The sequence below is a fragment of the Falco peregrinus genome, chromosome 3 (genome assembly GCF_023634155.1).
Source record: "Falco peregrinus isolate bFalPer1 chromosome 3, bFalPer1.pri, whole genome shotgun sequence".
Lineage (NCBI taxonomy): Eukaryota > Metazoa > Chordata > Aves > Falconiformes > Falconidae > Falco > Falco peregrinus.
Window position 1 is genome coordinate 4,541,489 of NC_073723.1, and position 9,354 is coordinate 4,550,842.

Here is a 9,354-nt window from a genome sequence, read left to right on the forward strand (position 1 = left end):
GGTACTCGATCACACAGAGGGTGAGCAGTTGCTACAGGTATTGGCAGCTAGTAAGCCTGCATCATAGGCTCAAACCCTGTAGCTCAGAGTCTGAGTCCTCTGCAGAAGCCAAAATACCAGTAAACCCCCAAATTTTGCTAGGCCACAAAAATCCAGAAGAGTGGTATGCAAAGGGGCATGATCTCCCATAGTTGTATGTTGCCCCATGCCTCCCCATCACCTCTAAAACAAGTGAGAGACATTCTTATGCAAACACAATATCGGCAGTTGTTTCATGCAGATGTCCCCAAAGACATTACCACTCACAAGCCAAGGGCCTATTTAGCTAGACCATGAGGTTACACCATCTACAAGCATCATCTGCCCACAAGTCACAGCCACCGAAAAAACCCCAGAGGCTATGAGTGGAAAGGAGAAGGAGATAATATAATAGGGATGGAAACTTTCATACTGAAACACCCCACTTGTAGAGGACTCAGAGGGAAATACTGGTCCTTTTTGCTGTGTTCTTCATTAAATCATTCTCAGAAAATAGGATTACTTTTCCTACTGCCACAGTGGTTTTGGCAGCATGGGCTGACAAACTGACAGAGATACAAACAATGTTTCACACAAGCCACATCCTCCAAGTAATACTCATGTTCTTTTGGGCCATAAAAAGGTAACTGAACATGGCTTTCTAGCCTCAGAAATAAGTGCAATGTTGGCAGCATGTGAGGAACCAAAATTACACATTAGAAGATGCTGGCAGATTCCTTCCCAGTCATACAGATCTGGATAGTAATACTACAGTAGAGATTTGTTTGCTGGACAAAGAGCTTGCTGCTCCCCAGGCTGCTAAATGGTGGCATTGGGGTCCTAATAACACAAGTAGTCCCTCTACCAAGCCCAGTTACTTTAAAAAAGTCCCACTTGTCATTGTGCTGCATGCTGTGAATCCTTAAAAGTTGTGCTGTTACCAGGAGGTCAGAATTTGAAATTTCCATGCAAGAGAGAGTGACACCAACGTATTGTAGCAGCACTGCTATGCATTATCAATAGGGGTCTGTTGTATAATGACTAATAACTGCAATTCCACCTTTAAAGCCCAATAGGATGCATAAGGTCTGACCTATCCATGACACCACCACATAGCTAAGAACAAATGTCACAGATCAGAAAGTACAGAAGCAAGAATTTGGTGAGAATATATACCAGCAGATGGTCAAACTACTGTTTAGGCTGTCTTATACCTATGATACTAAGGATAAGAAAACACATATCAAGAACGTGTCAGGATATTGCATTTACCTACAGTGCCTCACATGTAGTAAGAGCAGTAAACTTTGTGGACCCTTCTATGTCCATAGAAGATGAACTTAGATTTCTCTGTGGATGTCAGCAAAACCAGAATCACTCTTTACCTGACACAGCCATAAAAATGGCTTACTTCTGTACTGAAATGTAGCCACATCTGGGCTGTGGGTGCTCCAGACACAAAGAAACCACAACCAGGCAAGTCTGAACCCAATAGAGAAGCAGAAAAAGCCATGGTATATGTGGCAGATTTGTAGGAGAACCAGAGAGAACACCCACTCCCCTCCAAGGGATTTTCTTTTGACCTGGGACAACACATGGATGTCAGCAGCATCTGAATGTAGAAAAGAAAGAAATTTTCCCTTTTACACTTTGGATGTTCCGTCTGCTGCGGTGAAACGAGGAAGTAAAACTGCTGAATAACAGAGTCCTTAATATTGCAGGCACTAATAACAGGATTTGAGAAAGAATAAAATCATATCTTCTTGGATTTGGAAGATTTGGAGAAGCCAACTTCTGACTCACTCACCTGACAAGTTGAGATCAGGCATTTCATGGTGTTGACCTTCTGAAGAAGGACTCTGATCAGCTCAGTAGCCACAACCGCTCCAGGTAGTTTCAGCCCATTACCTCCTGAAGCAGTGTTAGCAAAGGTCATGCCACATCACAGGCCCTGGGTGCTTTGCAGCATGTCAGGCATTGCCAGCATGCAAGGAAGGGAACTGGTTAAAGGGAAGATCAGAAGAAATACTCACAAAGTGAGACACCTGCACTACTCATGCTTAGACACACTTTTCTCAATGCTGTGCTGCAGGAAAGCACAGACTCGCAGTCTATCTCACCACCTGGGGGGCAGAGGACGGGGGAACATTTTAATCCTTGCAAGAAAGCATCCCCCAGGGGATGCTGAGCAAAGAGGTCAAGAGCTTTCACTACCTGAGCCAATAGATTAGAAAGGAATTATAACCTTTTCAAGTGCTGGTGAGGGTATCTGCTAGGTGCACACAAAGATCCGTATTACATGAGCATGGGTATGATTTAGACTTGAGGAGAACTTGCCAAGACCAGAATAACCTCTTAAAAAAAAGAATATCGGCAAAAAAATATTATTTCCTTATCAGGTATGGATGGGCCACAATTCCTGCTAATTTCAAGGGGGCCGAGCAGATAGGGAATGTCCAGTCTCTCATGTAAAGTTCTCACCCTCTCCCTACTCACTGAGAAAACTTATTTTCCACAGTTACATGTCTGTCTTATTAAGCACCAAATCTAGACAATCACCATACAGTGTAAAGGAAAAAAATTACAATATTGCAACAGGGAAAATCACAGTGTGATTATTGAATGGAGTAATAAATGGCAGTTTACACATAGCCTCAAAATAAAATGAATAGCATTGTTAAACTAAATGCAAGGTACAACATTCATTATCAAATCAACTCTTGCCTCAGGTTACTACAGAATAGGATCTGGAAAACGGCAGCTTCCTTATTAAAAAAAAAAAAAAAAAAAAAAAAAGCCCTGACTGCAGCATTTCAGAAATCTCTGTCTCAACCTGTTGGCAAACGCTGACTTTTGAACAGCAACTACTGTATAAGTGTTCTTTTGTTCCGAGCTCCAAGAGACACAGTGGGTGACTAATGAAAATAAGGATTGAGATTTTAAGAGATGCTCAGTAATATCATTAGATACAAAAATAGCTTTTTTCCTTAGAACGGTGCTAGTGAACAACACTAAGTGGACATCAACAGACCAGCTCTTGACAGCCATGCACAAAACAGGGGAAAGACTGTGTTCCCTTCCATTACTAAACAAATAAAATATAATAGAACAAGTTGTAAGGCAAAATGAAAAAAAATCTTTCTTTAGCTTTCCAGTTTAAGCAAGGGAAAGAGGGGCAGGGTTGGGGGGCACCGAACATCAGAACTCGGTTATCAGAGGTGGGGAACATCCCTGCCGTTTACACTGATATCAGACTCAGTGCCTGCCATTTCCCAGAGGGTTTTTATGGCAAACCAGTGCTCATGAAAACATCAGCCTCGCCTGCCTTTCCCAGAGTCATTTCTAAGAGGAGTTTTGCAGCCCCGTAGTAATCAAAAGTCGATGTATGAGGTCTGGCTTCCCCATAAACATCTGCCCACCACTAGCAGCAAAGTAAGCCTATGTAAGAATACTCACGAGGTGTTAATGTGTAATCCCCGAAGCCCTTTGACCTTCAGTCATTTGTTTGCACTGCTTGGCTGCTCCACGTCTTACTGAGGTGCCCCTTGATTATGTGCTTTACATCTCTGCAACATGTATAAACAGCATTGTGATTCTGTTACAGGTATCTCAGCGCCATGATTAGGTTTGTGCTTTTTTTACAGGCACTTTATTCCCTCTCGGTTATTTCAAAAGAGAAGTTGCAAGATTGAAATATTCTCTAGATTTGAAACAGACACCAAACCTTACACAGAAATACACCGTGTAATGCAGCCAGGCTAGTGTAGTGTCCTGAGGACTGTAGCCCTACAGTGCCTAGATTTAATTAATATAAGTATCCAAAATCATCCTCTTCAGTTAAACTTGGTGTCTGCGAGCACTGTTATTAACATGGATCAAACAGCCCCTTGTAGAGAAGACCTGTTGTCATGGTAAGGTCAGGTTCCTAAAGAAATTATTTTGCAAATCAAAGCACTGATTCCAAATACTTGTGTTTTCTTTTTCTATCCGTCATCCTATCGAGTTCCCTTGGGATGTAACATAATTCCCAGGTAATTTTTACAGCACTTCTGCATAAGGACTGGGAATGAGGTCCTGCCTACCCAAATCCCTTATCCCAGTAGCTTGCAGAAGGATGACGTTTATAATGAGAGAAAAGATGGGCCTAATTCTGCCTTCTGTTCTATACTTATAATCTCAAATTATCTTCTAGCTCCTGCTGATTTTAGAAGGGTCTGCAGAGTAGTAGCAAAACACAGGATTGGGACCAAAAAGCCCTGTGATATTCAAATCAGGTTTAACATGAAAGACAAGTGGCTCTTAGTCTTTACTATATTGTTCATATATGGCACTGGGTCATACTCAGACTGTCCCCACAGTATAATTTGGAAGCAGAATTATAACTGTATTATATCATGGGATGGGCTCAAAAGCCTTCTATTAAAATGCTTACCATCATTAAAGCCAGCGGCATTTCCAGCCACATAGACAAGGGTGATTTGGGGAGGACAGGGGAAGATCAGGACACCAGACAGTGAGAACAGGGCTTTACAGAAGGAGATAGAGACGGCAGCAGCAGCAGCTCTCTTTCTCCTTGCTGCTGACAAAATAAATAAATAAATAAATAGATAAATAGATCAAAATAGTTACGTGGAAGTGGAAAGAGCTCTCTGCAGTCATTACATAGCAAACACCACTTAGCTTAAACTTACTTCTTATCCTCTCTCCCTTCATGCTCTTCAGACATGTACGTACTCATCCAGATATATTTGCCTGCACAAGGACACTCCACAGCTTTAGATCTCTTCTGTTTTTAACATGACAAGGACTGTCCCCATATGCCTTTGCATTAGAGCTATTCTTCCTACCCTTTTAAATGGACCCAGTACATGCTTTCTCACACAGAGGTAAAGTGAGCATCTCTTATTGCCTGGCCATCACACCTACTATATCTTTAAAAAGAAATTTTTTTTCTTCTTAGAAGGTGTAAAGGTTTAAGAGCAGTATTTTTACAAATATATATTCACAGCTATGATTGTATTATTATTGCAATGATTTAGTCTGGCTTTAAAGCACTTAAGGTAAATGTGCTAGTTGTGGACTACAGTGCTACAGTCAGGTTTCTAGTTTTGGCTATTCATACACCTCTCTGGTTTACAGCTCTCTGCTGAATATGATGAGAGAGATTTATTTGTGGAGTGGGCAGAGACAGAAGTGCGTTGTCGCATGATATTTTTTTTTTTTTTTAAGGGTTATTAATTACCGTGTCAACCTTTGCTCTGCTGCTGCTGTCCACTTTTATTTTGGAAGCACAGCTGTTCAACACTGATCACATTGGGTTCCCCAATCACCCCATTTTATACCGACCTTTTAAAATATTATTTACTGTTCCTTATGTATCTGAGTGGAGGAGAGGGAGAGGGACAGTATGGCAGAGAAGGGAAACATGAATCGGAAAACATGCTTGCCTTGAATTGTCATCACACTGCCGTTGGAAGGAGAGAGCTGGAAAACTAGCAACAAACACTCGCACGCAAACACACGCCAGGCACACACCACATCGATCACGGGGAGTTTGTGAGCAGCCCCACAGCTCTTACCTGGGTTGTCTGGGATCCCTCTGCAGTGCACCTCCCTCAGCTCCCTCTCGCCTATTTCCCCCCTCGGGGGAGCAGCGGGGCCGGTGCCAGTGCTGTGGCTGGGTGACGGTGCAGGTAGGGGACAGCAGACAGCTGGCTGCAGCCTCGGCTGCCGGGCTCTGGCTCCTGCCAGGGCTGCTGCTGCTGCTGCTGCTGCTCCTGATGATGCCGAGGAGGAGGAGAGCCGAGTGAGGAGGAGGAGGATGCTGGCGGTGATGCTGTTGCTATGGTTACCCAACTCAGTGGCGGCGGCAGGCAGTACCTCTCAGCAGCGCAACAGCTGCCCCAGCACCCAGACCTCAGCACCCATCACGGCCCAACGGCCCTCCATGTACCAGCACGGGGATTTCACCCCAGAGCTCTTCCAGGGGGACAGTGGCAGTGGGGAGGATGGAGGTCACTCCTTGGCGCAGCGCTGGGCTCTGGGAAAACAGATGGAGCGACGCATCTGAAATGTTTGCATTCTGCACTTCGGGGTAAGGAGCTCGCTGCCCTGCAAAGATCAAACACCAGCTTCTAGGAGGCCAGAGCTCCACATTTCAGGGATGCCTTGCATTTTTATAAGGAAATGAATGAAACAGTAAAACTGAGGAGGGTAATAATCTTCAAAGTTCCTGTTTTGATGCAATTTGAAACTTTTTTAAACTGAAGGTCAAGACTCTTTTCTTTAACACAGGACTGAAAAGTAGGATTTTACTGTCTTCTTGTGTAAAGGTGTTTTTTGCCCAGAGAAACCACCTTATAAGTGAGTTTCTTATGAGAGAACTGCCTCTTACCATAAAACAATGAGAAAAAACCTTTCAGAAAGGAACCCTCTTACACAGAACAGGACACTAATAATTTCATGCCTAATGACATGAAGCAAACAAGGTGAACTTTGCCATTCTCTAGTGATCTGAAAATAAGAAAGGAAAAAGGCCTCAGCTGGATGGACTGCTACATGGTCAAAATGCAGAGTCCTAACTGAGCGAGACATGTGAAATCAAGGCATTCGGTTGCCATTTATCTATCAAATACACATGTCATGAGGCTCTCATTTTGCACTGGAACATCACAAGACACAGCAAGGTCACAACAATCAAATGTCACTTCCATCCAAAAATGCCAGTGCAAAGCTGCGTAACGCTCATAAGCCATGACAGTTCTTTCAAAAGCTGGTACTGCTTCCAGGACATTGTGAAACCCTGTCTAAAACCTACTGAAAAAGAAAAATAGCTGGTGGAAACTTTCTAAAGGCATTTGCTTCCTACTGCCAGAGCTCTGCTTGCAGCCTGGATGCTGCAGATGATACCAATCTATAAGCTTGAGGCAGCAAGAAGATGCACCGGGTGTGTTCTCCATAAAAGTATCAGACCTGGAGAAATAGCTGGAGGAGATTGCTGGTGGCACCTCTTCTCAAGGTGTTCTAGAAGACAGTGTCTCCACACCATGTTCATTTGCAGAGTTATCGTGTGGCTCATATAAAGGCATTTTCTAGATATGTCATTACTATGGGAGAGCCTGGAACCACCCAACTGAGAAGCAAAATGTGCCAGCCAGCATACATTGTCGGACTTCCTTGGAATAGCTTCCCGTTTCCCATCCCCCACATATCTTACAGAGCTAGTCATCATATAAAGTGTTCTGCCTATAGCTTGTTTAATTAATATCCTTTTAGGCAGCAATTCTGATGTCCACTCATAGACTAAATGGAATCAGTGACTCAAAAGGCCCTTCTATCACTCAAAAAAGAAATAAGAAACATGCCATCTATTTTAATCCTTGAAAATGTCATGCATGTAAAATTAGACAGTACTCTGAACCCTTTCTCAAGAGCTAAAAAAATAATATTTGGTGCATGTATGGCCTAGGGGATTCCCTGCTGTAATTTTGGGTGCAGGGGGCAGGGGGAGAAGATCTCATTGCACTAATTATTCTGAACAAATCTAAATCACCTACTCCATAACTAACTAGCTGACAGTGAATGTGGTTATTCTGAATAGATCACTGAAACCACAAACAGATCTTATTTCTGCTAAATCAGGGAGCATACTGCGAAATGTATTTGCTGAAGTACATGTAATCGGCTTGCAAGATTCTATTTTCCAGCTTTGCTTATTAGGGCTATTTTTTGAGAGCTGCATCTCTAATTTCAAGAACACACATAAGAAAAGCAGAAGATATTTGATCCCTTTGGCTTCAGGTGCTTTGGCTCTGCGTGGCTGTTTTACATCACTGAAGGTCTGCCCACTTGCATTCTCTTGTGTGTGCTAGTCTACAGCACTGAGGAAAAATCCACGCCTAAGGACACGCAGAGCCCACTAAATCCAAAGGCTCTTACACCTCGCTGTCTGGACCCTGCAGAGTGCACATATTCAGCTGTGCCAAGGGAGTACAAAGTGGATATAAAGCTGTAACAAAACCACCCCAAAAAAAAAAACCCAACTAAACAAAAAAAAAAAAAACAAAAAACGGTGAAAAAATTTCATTTGACCTCAGTCATATAAGGAGGTCCTTCAGGGTGGGATCAGTGACTTGCACCAGTTCACTAGGGAAAGAAGTCGTGTTACAACATGTAAAACATTGTTTTCATAAGTAGATATGATTCTATAAAGAAAGGACATGTCACAGGCATATTTGACAGAGCCTGGCGCTAAGGCTGCATGTTCAGTCATAGCTTTCATTTTTAAGGGTAGAACCTATGTCATATCTTCCAGCCCTGCTTAGGAATTACGGACTGTTTAGGACATCTTAGATGGTACTAGACACCTGTGTTTATGCACCTTAGTCATGTCTACATTATTTTCTTGCTTTAGATACTAAACAGAGGTAAATCAACTTAGCCTAACACAGACTTCTAAAATAAATCAGTTAAATTTTCCCTTGTGTCTCCTTTTCTCTCCCCTGTTGTTAAGAAGGCACCAAGGCTGACTAACTTAGCTGTACTTTTCTCTAACACCCTGAGGTAAAGGCAAATCCCATCCCTCACTCTTGTTTGGAAGAGCTATCCCACCAAATCAGACGTCTGAGCTCTGATGCCTGTCAACAAAGATTAAAACCAAAAAGTACCTTCTGGAAATGCCTTCTCAAGTGCCACCTTAGCCTCACAGAAGCCTGAGGTTTCAGCAATGAAGAAACTTGTGTGCCTGTTGAGTTGCTGAATGTTCCCAGACTGGCTGAAACCTCAACAGCACAGACATCCTTGGACACTCTTGGTGTTCCAGAGCCCAGCACAGGCAACAAACGTCATATTTGAGATTCTTTGTGTAGAGCCTTTGCTTTTTTAAATAATAACCTGGAGCAGATATTCCCATTAGGTAGCAGGACACCTAATAGATGTTCAGTGGAGCAGTCCATCCTGCAGGGCCCACAGTGGGCTGGGAATCATTCTGCAGGCTGTAGACTCCTTTTCAGTCTGCTATTCTACACTACTTGAGCTTTAGTGTAATAGTCGGTCTATCAATTCTGCTAAGAGCAGAAATAATAATAATTAAAAAACCCAACAACAACAACCAAACAAAAACCCCCACAAAACTGCAAACTTCTCCAAGTACCTGAATGTTGGCACATAAAACCTTACACGATAAGGCACAAGTGTGTGAATTAAACACACATATAAGACAAGGAAGTGAGTGTGTCTCATGTGGCAGGGAAAGACCACAACACTAAGCTTCCACCTACAGCACCCAACGCGTGGTTGCAGGCAAAGACCACATCCTGGCTACAACGGCTTTCTTCA

General features: G+C 43.0%; 1 protein-coding gene across 1 annotated transcript in view; it reads right to left on the minus strand.

Moving 5' to 3' along the window:
- FAM135B (family with sequence similarity 135 member B) overlaps positions 1-5,772 on the minus strand; it is a 219,134-nt gene extending 213,362 nt beyond the window's left edge. Inside the window, exon 1 of the mRNA XM_005239481.4 lies at positions 5,598-5,772. The gene's annotated coding sequence lies outside the window, so the exon portion shown is untranslated. The remainder of the gene's footprint in view (positions 1-5,597) is intronic.
- Positions 5,773-9,354: the final 3,582 nt, after the last annotated feature.